This window comes from Eptesicus fuscus, chromosome 15 (assembly GCF_027574615.1).
Source record: "Eptesicus fuscus isolate TK198812 chromosome 15, DD_ASM_mEF_20220401, whole genome shotgun sequence".
Taxonomy (NCBI): domain Eukaryota; kingdom Metazoa; phylum Chordata; class Mammalia; order Chiroptera; family Vespertilionidae; genus Eptesicus; species Eptesicus fuscus.
In genome coordinates, this window is record NC_072487.1 from 43539233 (window position 1) to 43554262 (window position 15030).

General features: G+C 42.0%; 1 pseudogene; it reads right to left on the minus strand.

The window, feature by feature from the left end:
- Window positions 1-4113: 4113 nt before the first annotated feature.
- On the minus strand, window positions 4114-5428 carry LOC103286642 (nuclear prelamin A recognition factor-like; annotated as a pseudogene).
- Between the last annotated feature and the right edge of the window lie 9602 nt (window positions 5429-15030).

The window sequence follows — 15030 nt, forward strand, 5'->3', positions numbered from 1 at the left end:
GGGCTCACCATCCTGCAAATGAGTTGCTCTGTATAGATTCCTTGAATAACCCAGTTTTCCAATTTTTGCTCATGTTTTCTCTAACTAGAATATGTTTCCTTTTGTATCAAATAATTAGCATTTTATATTTTATCTCAGCACAACTCTCAACTCTCAAAGAGGTTTCTCTAATCAACCAATTGCATACCCTACCCAATTTTCTGATACCCTTGTTTGCTTCTTCCATTGTACTTAGCAGCATTAAGTCACACAGTTGTGTGTGTGCCTGTTTGTTGTCAGTCTCTTCTAATACACTGCATGCTCCCTTAAAGTAGGGTCCATGCTTGTGTTGTTGTGACTAAGTAGAGAATCTAGTTCAGTGTCTAGGATATGCTCAGCCATTTAATAAAAATAAATCAGTGGCTAAATTTATTTAAACTTTAATGTAACTTGTATGTTGTTGTTTTTGAGTCCTGTTGCATTCAGCTAAAAACTGTAGTCAAAATGTCCTCAGTGCCTTATGTGTTGCTATCACTTTATGGATTAGCATTTCAGCCAAACTCTACATGTATTTATCATCAATTCAGATCCTGCTAACAGGAAAAAACAGGTACCAAGAAGAAACCTTTGCTTTTGAAACTACCTGCATTGTGACATTGTCAAGATATAAGAGTACAAGGCAGAAGGGAAAAAAAAATCACACTGGAAAAGTTTAGATCTAGACAGTTGTGGTCCAGAGAATTGGCTCCCTTAGCTAACTTTGAAATCTTGTTTCTTCATTTATAATTCTTGACCATGTTTCCTATTTGTTTGTTGGATCTTCCCCATTATTTCTACTTCTTGTTATCCTTCTCTGTTCATCTATAGGTTTATTGAACTCTAGGCTTGTTATTGATTCTTAATTTTTAGAGGTGAATTATTCTTAGTTTTCTTACTTCAACATACAGATTTCCCTTGATGAGCCTTTTGTGTTTTTATTTTCCTTTAATCCTACCTCAATTGATGGTCTTCATATTTTTTTCTCCTCTAATACTGGCACAGCTTGATCATCATCTTTTATTTAATTACTAGAGGCCCAGTGCACAAAATGTGTGCACTGATAGGGTCCCTAGTGTGTGCCGGCTGTCAGCTGGGTACTTCCTCTCTTCCCCCGGTTGCCTGCCACTGGCCAGGGCCTCCCTCCCTTCCCCTGGCCAGCCCTGCCCCCTGGTCCAACTCCTGGGGGGACAATTTGCATACTACACTTTTATTATATAGGATTTATGCATCAAGTTAAGAGTTTATTATATGCAAGGTGCTCCTAAGTGTGTAAAACTAATGGCAAATTAAAATCCCTCCTCATTTTAAGATATGTATACTATTTTTGAATCAATATTTAATGAAAGAAAGATAGATATAGATAAAATAATGGCAAGATAGATTGAAAGAGAGAGAGAGAGAGAGAGAGAGAGAGAGAGAGAGAGAGAGAGGAGATACAAAGATAGACCTATACAAAGAACCCAACAGATAGAAGATGCATACTCACAATTCAAAAAAGTTAGAAAATTAATATGTTAATGGTGCCGACCAAGTATTAGAGAACTTCATTGAGAAAAGAAGTATTTCTGACTTGGAAAATCAGGGAAATACATATGAAAAAATTAGCGTAAGTTCTGGATGATGTGTTAATCCAGTCTATGTGAGATTAAAGCATTTGAGGCTGATGAAGCTGTGAATTCAGCCCTACATGCAAAGGGTACAGACTCTAAATACATAAATTTCTTCTTTATATCATGCTATTCTGAATGAAGGGGAATAATGAGGAATTTGGCTGAAGAAGTGAGCATAGTATTCCACATGGTAAGTAACAGGACTGAGATGGGAAGAGGAGCACAGTGAATGCTTTTGAGTAAGAATGTGCCATTAGTTGTGCTTTTGTCATAGCAATCTGATAGATATGCACCCAGACTGTATTGTAAGAAAGGGCACAGTCACGTCAGACTCTCTCACTACAGCCCTTGTAAGTAAGAAAGAACCGGTGGGTCTGGGCAATCAGAACAGGAAAAAAAACAAACACACACACAAAAAAACAGTCTTCAATTACAGATGTTTGGGATGATGATAAACTCATTGTCAGAATAGACAAGTCAGAAGGGAAAGAAATCTTCAGTGTAGGGAGCAAGTTTGGTTCTAGTTTATTGAATTTTAGACTTGTTATCTGACTCAGAACTAACATTCTATCACCATCAGTAGAGATATCACAACATTGGTTGCAAAGATGCAAAAATATGAGGTAGAGGCCAGGATCACAAGGAATAAAGACATTGTACAAAGGACCAAGCAAAGAAAATATTAATGAGAAGGAATCAACAATAATACTAAAAGATATATAGGAAGGCCAAGAGAGCTTGAGGACCAAGGCAAGATGTTTAAATTTGTTGATTCAAAGGTCACTAATGATTCTTGAGGAAGGCATTTCAGTAGAATGATGGTGTTTGAAAGTACAGAATATGGAGATGGTTGGAAGAAAGGAGATAGATGATGACAAATTGGAGACAGAGATATTTAATACTCTCTCAGTGTGTATGAGAGATAAGAAGCAAACAGAATTAACAGGGTTCAGTAAGGATATTAGGATCTTTGTCATGCTCTTGGACCTATAATTACATATAACTATGATAATGATCTAGACCTATAGACTTTAAAAGCACCTAGTATTGTTTCATGGATCAAATAAATATAATAGGTGGGTTAATTGACATTAATATTGACCCAATTATAATTAAGTATATGTGAATTTATTGATCAAATTAGGTTGACAGATACTGGGACAACCTCAGAGAGACTTTTCTCAGAGAGATTTCTGAGAAAAGCATATTATTTATAAACTAGAGGCCCAGTGCACAAAATTCATGCACTGCGGGGGGGCGGGGGGCGGTTCCCTCAGCCTGTCCTGCACCCTCTCGCAGTCCAGGACCCCTCAGGGGATGTCCGCCTGCCGACAGTTTGAAATCCCTCTCACAGTCTGGGACCCCTCACTCCTTACCGCCCACCTGCTCACTGCTTCTTACCACTCAGCTCACTGCTCCTTAGTGCTGCTATGGAGGCAGGAGAGGCTCCCGCCACTGCCACTGCACTCACTAGCTGTGAGCCCTATCTTTCTGTGTAGTTGTCTGTGGAACAACTGCTCTCTTCCTTCTCACTTAGGGCAAGCAGCATGTGAGGGCAGAGTGCACTGTCATGGAACGCAGAGGGCTGCCTGGAGCTGAGGGGAGTGGCCGGGCCTATGGGGTGAGAGGTGGACACAGATGATGCTATCTCACCCAATTGTGGGGTGGGCTGGCTGGCCTTCATCTGCCTGACTCTAGGGAGGGATCAAGGAAGGAGTCCAAGTTTCTCAACCTAGGGAGGGACCGAGCAGGGTGTCCACCTCTCCATTCTCCATCCTTCCATCTGTGACACCTGTCACCCTGGCCAGGCCTCCCCCAAAGTGAGTCCAGCTCAATCCCTGAATGTAAAAGGGCATGGGGAAGGGGGTGGTGCTCCACTCCAGTGCCCTCTGATTCCCAGCGACAGGACCTGATCGACAGGACCTGATCTCAGGACGGTGGCCACAGCTGCAGAACATAGATCTATTTCAAGAAAAGTTGGGAATGCAGACTTTCGTATAAGCCCCTATTCCAAAAGGTGGCAGTTTATTCACATTGTGGCAAAGACACCTTCAAGAGTAACATAAGTGGGTAAAGTCAAGGCAAAACTGGGCCATTTCTTCATCCAATCTCTCTGATGCGTGTGGGCAGAACCAAGAAATCTCAGCTCTTCGCAGGACACTTCCGGGTTTTTTTTAAGCCTAAAGGACAGTAGTCTGTCTCCATTCTTATTCTTTGGGATTTTTTCATCGTCAGATAAAAGGCTACGTATATTGGGGCAATCCTCTCAAGATACAATATTCCAGTTGCACCCATGTGACGACAGCAGTGCCCCTCAGAGGGAGGGAGCCGACAGATGGGGAGCAGGGAATTCTGAAAACCAAAGCGATGAAGAGATGCTAAGCCTTTCCTTCACGTGTCTGACACCCCTCTTTAGGCGGCCTGCAGGCCGGGCGTCTGCTGGACCTTTACCACTTGATGTCCTGGCAGGCTGCCCTGGGCCCTGCTAGGCGGTGTGCAGGGCTGCCTGGGCCCGGAGGGAGTCGCCTCCCCATGCCAGCCACTCCTGGTACAGCTGCTGCACATGGGCACTGGTCTCCGGGGGCCACACCGGGATGGCAGCGTAGATGCCTTCCATCTGCCACAGCAGTGCCCTGTCTGCACGCCTGTCCTCCGCCTGGGCCTGGCTCCTGCCGCTTAAGCATCTCTGGTGCAGGCCAGGACCTCCACAAAGTGGCAGGGGAACTTGCCCCTCTACAGCTTCAGGACCACTTCTGGATGTTCCGAAAGCCGTAAGCTGCCTCAAAGCGTAGCAGAACCTCTCCGTCCCTTTCAAGGGTGACCTTCTGGAAGTCTTTGTTCCTCAGGGTGTGGTAGGTGAGCACCCCCACATCCTCGTTGAACAGCTCCTTGGCCATGTGCCTGAAGATGTGTGCCAGGCACCTGTCAGAGCTGGCACCCTCGTGGAGCCTCACCTCCTCCTTCATGTCTCCAATCAGAGTGTCCACGGTGGCGTCATTTGAGGCGAGGTCACTTTGCTCCATTATCTGGACAATTTCACCTGAGGTTAACACACAGTCAGCAACCTGGGAACTATGTAAAGCTGTGGGAATGTCTCAAAGGGCCTCCAGTTTCTTGTCATAACATGGGGCCACAATGACGTGGAAAATCTTGTCTGGGGACAGGTTCTGCCATCTGGTGAAGTAATCCTTCACCAGAGAGCCCATGATCTGCTGGGGAGACTTGGCCATGCAGAGGTGGGGGTGATGGGGTGACCCAGCACACATTCTGCATATCGGTCCCAGCCAGGGCAGGCCGAGGTCAGCATGGGTAGCCGGGGCTCTTCCTCACGGTGCTGGCAGTACCGATGCACAAATTCCTTCTGACTCTCCAGGATGCTGAAGTCCGCAGCTATCTTCATGTCAAAGACAGTGTGCCCCAAGGCTTTTGAGAAAGCCGCAGAGTCTTCTGGATGCATCAGTGACACTGAGGCTGAATTTAGCAGCAAAATAAGGCAGAGACTGAGGACACATGGACACTGCCAGCACCTTGGCTGTGAGGTATCACATTTCTTATTAAGATTCAAAACATGGAAGAAGTCTTTGGTGTTCTGTTGAGAAACTTGGACTCCTTCCTCTGTGGTCACACAACTGTCACACGCCAGGCAGTCACTCAAATATCTTGGCATCGGCCAGCTTATGGAATTCTCCCTTCTCTCCGTTCTCCTGAGCCAGACTTTGGACGTTGACTGAGGCATTCTTTTGGTCATCAGTTTTTGTTTTTTTACTACATTCCTTCTATGTGCAATGATCACATTTCATCTGGAGTGGGGTGGGTGGGGGCCAGCTCGAGTGAACTGGAGGAAGCATGGGGAGAGCAGTCAGTTATCACTGGTCACCCCTGGCGCTGCTGGTGGTATCCTTTCTTCCTAGGGAGGGGAAGCAGCTGCAGTGCCCGAGGCCGAGTTCCAGGAGGCCGGCAGCGCTGTGGGGATCGTGCCAGCGGTGCTGGTCCGTTGGTGCCTGGCCTGTCCTCTGGAGATTGTACCTGCTGGACTATTAAGGAAGCCAGTCCCCAGTTCTGCCCTGCCTCCACCACCAATTGATTGGAGTCTGAGGGCCAGGAGGAGGGACCAACAAGCCTGCCTTCCAGCTGCTCACCAGTCCCTGCCGTGCCACTCACTCTGGTTCCCTGTTAGCCATCCCCTGATCAATAGGAGCCTGAGGGCCGGGAGATGGACCAGTCATCCTTTCAGTCGTTATGGACCCTGGGTTTTTATATATTAGGATAATATAGGAATATGCAAATTATCTGGGTCGCCATCACATCACAACTGTTCACAGGGTGGGCGGGGCCACGGGGAGGGACTCCAGGTCTAGCACGATTTCGTCCCGCCCAGGCAGATTTCCCTGCGGCCCCACAGCCGAATCCCGACACCGACCTGGGGTTTACTAAACTTGACTGGAGCTGCTCCCCACACCTCCACCCCCTGCCCCAGGACCGCACTTCCTGTAGCAGAGTGCCCCGGCAGCCTCCTGACAGATGGGCGTCCAGGGAGAGCAGAGTGGGGCGGGGCTGCAGGTAGCCATGGAGGGGTGGGGCAGCCAGAGCCAAGTTCCCAGGGGTCTGAGGAGAGCGCCTGACAGGAGCCTGGACTGCAAAGAAGGAAGAGGAAGCGGCCATGGGGAGCTCTTCCAATCCCCCTGCACAGACACCCTACCCCAGCCCCTGCACCCCCAGGGGGACGGGGAGGCTGACCGGATGCGACGACCTGTCAGTGCCCACGGGGCATCCGCCTCCCACGGAATCGGCACGGCTCCCTCCCACCAGCTCCCGTGGAAGCAGCTAGGCTCCTGCTGGCTCCCACCGGCTCCCGTGGAAGCGGTGGGCAGCCTACTGCGCGCGATATCATGCGCTGGGCCACTAGTTATTTATATAACTCTGCTATTTCATAGCACACTTTGTGGGGCAAAAATGTGGTTGCTGGGTCTCAGGTTCTTTATCTATAAAATAGGGAAAATAGTACGCAACTGGTTGTACTGGAACAAAAATTAGATGTATTAATGCATCTTACAAGTATTTTTATAAATGGCAGAATATAGTAACAATTACTAATAATAAACCCCTAGTGAGAAAACAAGAATAGACTTGGATTTTTCTTTTTAAGAGTAATTTTTGAACTCCAAATATTTCCCAGTTGCATTTACTCAGTATTTATAGATCACTCAAATTATGCTAGGTGCCATGTAGGACACAGAGGTCAACCTACCTTCTACCCAGTGGATTTACAATCTGCCAAGGTGCTAGCCAAGTTTTGTAATTTTATGCTCAATTAACATCTGGTTAGAACTTGTTCAGTTAACAAAGTGCTTGCCTCTAAAGATAAATCATGGGACTCTCTCACTACAGCTTGGAAGCTTTCTGACTTGGGATGCTTTCTGAACATAAAGACATTCTTTTCCCTCCTAGTTTGTATCATCCTACTGGGTTGCAACTGTGAAATGTCATTGTGATGGCAGCTCCCCCTGAGAGGAACACCAGTCCTACTCATTGAATGGAGTGATTGAAGCAAACAGATATTTCTGATCTCTGCTTTTTAAATGTGCCTTTTACAAAATCCATGAGTATATTTTTAGGTAATTAACTAGAAATTCATGCACTGGTAGAGTCACTAGCGGCTGCTGGCCGGGTACTCCCTCCCTTCCTCTGGCCGGCCCCGCCCCCTGGTCGAACTCCTGGACAACTCCTGGTCGAGGGGACAATTTGTATACTATGCTTTTATTATGTAGGATATTTGTTTAACACAATGATTTTTTAAAAAATAAAATCCATATTTAAACAATTGTTTGCTTACAAGTGCCCCCCAGCACAGAAAAAAAAAAAGTCATCTTGTCAGGGTATCTTTGCTTGAGACTCTGCAACATTAATGCTCAGCTCATTTTAGTGAAAATAGAAAGGCAAGATAGGCAAATATTGTTCGGCATTCTGTAATTCAAAAACAATTCACTGCTTTAAATACCTTTTAGGTTATGAGGGCATCCAGGAAATTATGTTTCTACTGTGTGTTTTTTTAGTATTAAAAACAGATGAAATTGGTGTAAGAACTTCTGATGCTTTGTTTCAAAGACTGCACATGCAGTGTCCTGGATCGTGAAAAATATAGGGAGATTTGACAATCAGATGTAAAGAGATGGAAGAATTTTTTAAGGTCCAATAAATTCTCTTTGATCATAGTATCCAGAATTTTTTTTTCCAAAACTTGGACTAAGGAAGGAAATTGGTTAATAAAATGTGAAGTATATCAGACAAGGTAGGTATAATTGGTAATTTAGTTAAACTTGTGTTCTAAAAGAGGGGAAGCTGTTAATTTAAGGAGACATTCCTTTTCTGAACCATTCTTTTTTAATTAGCATTGACAACATTTGTTCTTTTAGGTTCTTTTTGTTCATGGAAATATCATGGGATTAATTACTGAGGCATGTTCTACCCTTGGTATTAGCTGCTATGGCTTATCTCTTCCTTTTTGTAAGGTTATTATTAAACTAGAGGCCCGGTGCATGAATTTTGTGCACTCGGGGGAAGAGGTCCCTCAGCCTGGCCTGTGCCCTTTCACAGTCCGGGAGCCCCATGATCGATCGCCCCAAAGAGGTAGGCCCTACCCACCTGGCCGGGACTCTGTGATGAATCGCCTTCACAGAGGGAGGCCCTGCCCACCTGCCACAGCACCGCCGCTGGGTAGCCTGGGCCTCCCTCTTTGGGGCAATCGATCATGGGGCTCCACAATTGATCACCCCAAAGAGGTAGGCCCTGCCCACCCGGCTGGGGCTCTCTGATGGATCGCCCCTGCAGAGGGAGGCCTCCCCCCACCCCTGCCACAGCCTGCCGATGGGTGGCCTAGGCCTCCCTCTTTGGGGTGATCATGGAGCCCCCCAATTGATCGATTGCCCCGCAGGCCGGTGGCCTAGGCCTCCCTCTGCAGGGCCATCATGGGGCGATGGCCAGGCCCCTGACCAATTGCATTGTACCCGCCTTGGCTGGCCTAGCACCAGTGGGTGTCATTGTGTGGTCGTCCAGAAGGTCATCCGGATGGTCATTCTGCTATTCAGTCATTCGGTCGATTTGCATATTACACTTTTATTATTATAGATGTAATTGTGATGCTATTCTTTTCTGATATTGCATGAAGATATTTCTTCTCTGAAATGATTTTATCATAGTGGACATTTTGTTTTGTTTGATGCTCTATAACCTCTGCATTTTTTTATTGATCATGTTTTTTATTATGCCTCGAAAACTAGAACAATGTCAAGAAATGGGCAATTGTAACATAGGTTTGGGATATATTCCCTCTTCCATTCCTGCTATATTACTTTATAACTCAATGGAATTTTCAACCTTTAAAAAGGCATTAATAAAAATAGCCAGAAAACACCTGCACTTAAGAAAGCAAGTTCATAGTTTTCACATTTCCCTGTTTTCTGCTTTCTGGTAAGTTGTCTAAGGTTAGTCCTATCAGAGACAAGTGTTTCCAACCAAATTGTGTTATTTGCTCCCAAATGTACCTATTTTTCCATATTTCTATTGCTTATCTCCATATGGAATGCAATACAATAGAGCAAGAGAGGATGATAAAAATACGGTTGGATGTTATCATGACCAGATGGGAAGGGGCAGGGACCTGGTCTGGTATGCAAGTACACTTGTCTTCACTTTGTCACTATGTTCAACACTTACATGTGGCAAAGCGAAGACAGGGTCCTCCCAATTCACTGTTAATTAAATGTTTTGGCTGGAAATTATTTCTCCATATGGTAGAATACATCAGCTTGAAGTGAGTGATACAAATTTGGCCACAAAAAATAGCTGCCCACAAACATATGTAGTGACAAGTGGTCTCAAAGAATTTCAACTTAATGCAGAAGATTTTTGGCTTTTCTGAAGCATGTAGATATCCTCAGTACACATCTGCCCAAACTATAGCAGATGTGAAACTCAGAGCAATAATGGAAATGTATCCAATATAGGTCATGGAATATATTTGGTTCAAATTCAGAAATATGTGATGTAAATACAATATATTTGGTAGCCCTCAATTATAAATATAGCTAACCAGATTTTTTTAAGTTTGAATTTCAAGTGATAGAGTCAAAATCAGTGACAATAGTGATTTTCACGAGATATCACTTAATAATGTAAAAAATTTCTTAAAAGTTCCAGAAAGCTGAGTGATGTATGTGAAACACAAATATGTGAATCACAAATCACACTGTTTCTCACAACTTTTGGGGGGCAGAAAGGGGACTAAAGGACGATCCCTTTTTAAAAAAAAAGATTTTTAATTGATTTCAGAGAGGAAGGGAAAGGGAGAGAGAGATAGAAACATCAATGATGAGAGAGAATCACTGATTGGCTGCCTCCTGCATGCCCCACACCAGGTACCAAGCCCACAACCAGGCATGTGCCTTGACCAGTAATTGAACCATGACCTCCTGGTTCATAGGTCAATGCTCAACCACTGAGCTAAGCTGGCTGGGCAAGGCTGATTCCTTTTATTGACTCATTAAAACACCAAGGATTGATGAGAGACCATTACTTTGCAGTTGTAATAGTTTATTTGCATATAGTATGTGCTGGGTACATAGCCTCTGCTTCTGCCCGTTCCCTTCACCATAGAACAGTGGTTCCCAACATGGGGCACATGCCCAACAGGAGGACAATTTGATTTTTAAGGGGGTGCAATTCGAGAAGTTCTTAACAGTGAATTTTTTTGCATTTCTTATGGTTCTAGGGGCCTCATATATAGTATACAAATATATAGTGACATATTTATACATTTCAGTTCTCTATTATATGTTTTGAAACTTTATTTGCTATTGTTTTATATTATCATTTTTTAACAATTTCTTAGTAATTTCTTCCTCAGTACTTCAACTGTCCTTTCGATCTTTTATTTTTCTCTTTCATGGATGCCATGTTCTTTGGAAGCTTGTTTAGACCAAGTTAATGGTCTTTTAAGCTTTCTCCACGTGAATAGGAGTTCACTTTTTGAATAATAAGAATTATAAGTCACTGGGATAGGGACGGGGCATCAGGATTTTAGAGATGCTTAGGTGGGGCATGGCCAAAAAAAGGTTGGGAACCACTGCCAGAAAGCCTAGCTCAGCAAGGTCACCTGACCCTTTCTCTTTGTGTCTATGTACTCAGAAACTAAAAGCTTTACTAACAACCCACGTGGGCCTCAATAGACCTCTGATGTTTAATCACAGAATCCACCTCTGAAACAGTGTTCCAGTTAGGCTTTCCTGTATCTTCTTATATAGAAAAGACCATCGTAAACTACACTCTAGTACTTTCAGTACTGTTTTGTGATTGTCTAGCATGCACATCTAATTATTTCTCTTTACTATTTGCCACAATTGATTGCTTTTGAACTCTTGGATTTTATATTCACAACTAGAGGCCCAATGCACGAAATTCATGCGAGAGTAGGCCTTCCTTCCCCAGGCTGCCGGCACCTGCTTCCCTCTGGCACCCGGGACCCGGGCTTCCCTTGCAGCCTCGGCTTGGTCTGGAACAGGGATCCTCAAACTTTTTAAACAGGGGGCCAGTTCACTGTCCCTCAGACCGTTGGAGGGCTGGACTATAGTTTAAAAAAAACTATGAACAAATTCCTATGCACACTGCACATATCTTATTTTGAAGTAAACAAAATGGCAAAAACACCCGCATGTGGCCTGTGGGCCGTAGTTTGAGGACACCTGGTCTGGAAGGTTGTCCAGAAGGATGTCCCGTCTAATTAGCATATTATGCTTTTATTATTTTAGATTTAGAATCTATTAAGTATCTAATTGTCTACCTTTGCTCATTTAAATCTTGCCAAAAGAATAGTGTGTGCTTACCAACAAGTTGACTCCTTTCTTTGATGATGAAGTTAAACAATGAAAGAATTATCTTTCTCTAATAAATTGTCTAGTAGCCATTATATGATTGGATACAATTTCAGAAATGGAGAGTAGTTTTTCTGCTAAAGACTCTATTCATGATCTCTCTCTCTCTCTCTCTCTCTCTCTCTCCCCTCTCTCTCTCTCTCTCTATCTCTATCTCTGTCTATCTCTATGTCTCTATCATCTCTACGCCTCTATCATATCTATGTCTCTATCATCTCTATCTCTATCTCTGTCTCTATCTCTATCTCTATCATCTCTATCATTTCTATCTCTCAAAAAGGAGCAGAATAGGAAACCCCGGAAAACATCCTTATGAAAGCCACTAAAAGATAAGTTCACTAAATAAGGCTTTAATCCCTTTGAAGGAAACTTGTGCTAAAATACCCAGGGATGATCTGCTTTTGAGAATACACGTGGTATAAAACAAACATGTGCTTTCAGACCATATGGACTGTTAGCCTGCATTAACTTAGGTAACATGAGCATTACATTTTTGACATTTAGTTACCCTTGTAAGAGAGAAATCACAGTTGCTACCATATATTTAGCTTTACTTTATAAATATCCTTCAAAACATTTCAAAGAATTTTATTAAAACACAGAGTTCACAGGCTATCTCCATGGCTTACTTAAACCTACTCCTGTAAGCTTTTATTATCTTTCAAAATTTACTAACACCATGTAACTAACACTTTATCAGTTACCTAGTCCTATCATCTTATTATTTGAAATATTTAATTAAGAAATATTTATTTGTCAAGGATTAATTATAGTAGTTTTAATCAGAGGTTAAGCTATTAAAGTGGTTAGATTGATTCATCTATAGCACTGTTATCAATAAGACATTTTAGCTATTAATTTTATCAGAGGATTGACAAATATGGATTGCATGTAAATCAAATACATATTCGGTAAGTAATTTGCAATTTAACTTAAATAAGATTGAATAACAACATTGCCAGCATTAACAGGCTTGGACAGAAATACGTTTTTAAAGCTCCCCTAAAACATAAGAATCCAATTTTTGATATGTTTCTAATTTATTATTTAAATTGAATTTTCCACCCTTGAGCTAATTCATTTATAGCTTATTTTGGAACATTTTGCTCAGTGCAACCTTCTAAAAGAAATGTTTACCATGCTTTCCTCTATGTCTTTGCCAGAAATGAATATTTAAAAAGTCAGGATATGAAATGTTATGTAATTTGATAGGAACATTGAACCAAATTCAAAAATGAAATACAACAGATATATAGATTTCTCATCTACATAGTTTTAACAAATATAGCACATACTTTTGTTTTATTGTTTATTTACAAAATAATGTAATTTATTTTTTACCATCAGTCATATAAAGAGATCCCCAAATAATTTACAATCAATTTTAGTCAAGCCTATTTATCTACTCGTAAATTTTAACAAATATATTTTACTCAAATTCCTTCTAGGACATCTTTCTCCTTAACACAAATATAGTATTTTTGAAAGTTGCCAGATTGATAGCTTTATTAAATGAAAGACTCTATTTATCTACAGATGAGCTATAGGGTACAATAATGCATACTACCAAATTTCTATACTCAAGGACATATGTTTGCTTCTCCACACATGTAATGTAGGCAAATCCAATTATAGCCACTGGGGATTACATAGCTATATAGAGATACTGAACTCATTACAATATTGCACACAATAGTCGCTCTATTAGCTCCTTAGGTCAGCAGCAAAGGGCAGGACCTGGGAAACTGGAGCCCTAGGATGGTTAACACCTTTTACATGGCAGCTAAATTTCTCATGCCACTGTTTTGGGATCCTGGACAATATTTGTCTAGGGCTACAATGCAAGCACTACAACAAGCAACAAATTTTACAGATGGTCAGCCTATGATGAAAGAGTAAACGTTTTTTTTAGAAAAATTACTAAAATTAAGAATTAAACCCTCTCCTCTAAATGCAACTGCCATATGTTTTATAATGTTTGAACAACAGGAAGCATCTTAGTCATATAAACAAAGCATTCTAATTAAATTTTTCATGAGGCCAGCACAGTAATATCTAGTAGAATCAAATATCTACTAAGGACATTGCAAGACCCTCTGAACTATAGAATTAATCCTCATTCTAAACTTTCAAGCAACTCAACCCTCATATATTAAGGGTCTAATATAGACAATGCCCTGCTTTGTGACATGAGCTCCCTGAACTCAGGGTGTAATGGATCAAATAAAAAAAAATTCAAATTAGGTTGTGGAGCAAGATAATTCAGTGAATGGTATAATGCATCTGTGTATCTATCCATATGTCTATTTGTAATTGCATGAAATGGAAAGTTCCCAATGGGGGAATTTGGGACAGGCTGAAGTTACATTTGTGACATGCCTTAAAAAGCTGAATTTCAATAGTCATTTCTATGTGATAGTAAACATACATTTTGGGAGAGTCATTCTAAACCATTTATTAAACTATGAGTGATTTTAATTCTATGCCAGAAATGAATCAGTATGACAGACTATTTCAACAGAACATTGAGTTACAAACTACCTATATCTCTGGCATTAAGACAGTTTATAGATTGCCTTTGTCAAAACTCACTGAGTGGTACATCTGAGATTTGCACTTTGCATTGTACAGTTGACCCATGACGGTTGGTACTCATGAATCCCTGGAGCAGAGAAATCCACACAGAGAAATACTGGGTCTGTCAGGAAGCAGAGAGAGGGGGAAACTGGGCAACAGACTTTATTGTGGTTTCCTTGGGAAGGAACAGGTGAGATGTAGGGTAAGCAGGCTTAGGATTGGCTAGTTTGGAGACTTTAGTATGCACTGGGGCATAGGGCTTGTCCCTAGTTGTCTGGTACTTGGACTTGGAGTGATAAGGAAAAGTGGGTAATGACCCTAGGACATGAAAGCAAGATAGAGGACATTTGTGGGGGGTATAGGCTCTGGGTTGGTTGGTTTGCATTTGAAAGACATGCTCAAGGTTGAGTTGTTTACTATCTCTAGAAATTGCTTAAACTTGGGATCAGCTGACTCCCTTTAGAGTCAGCAAGGTCCCAGATGTGTAAGCATCAGAAAACAGAAAATAAAAGACATGGTTAATATAGGAATAGAAGAAGGGAAAGAAGGAAGGAAAGAAGGAAGGAAAGGAGGAAAGGAGGAAGGTAAGGAGGGAGGGAAGGAAGGAAGGAGGGAGGGAGGAAGGGAGGGAGGGAGGAAAAAAATATGAATGAGTCAATGAAGAGAAAATGAGTGAACATTTTATTTTAGAATTTTGATGAAAGTCTAACAATAATGTATACTTTTTTTTGTCCATAAATATTTAATGAAGGTGTTACCAGATAAAAATAATAAGTAATCTAGTACAGAATATTTTTGCATAGATAACCTCAAATACTATTATATTTATAATTTAAAGTATATGATTCTATGAGCCATGAATTCATAGAAATTGATTTACAAACTTCAATTAATGACCT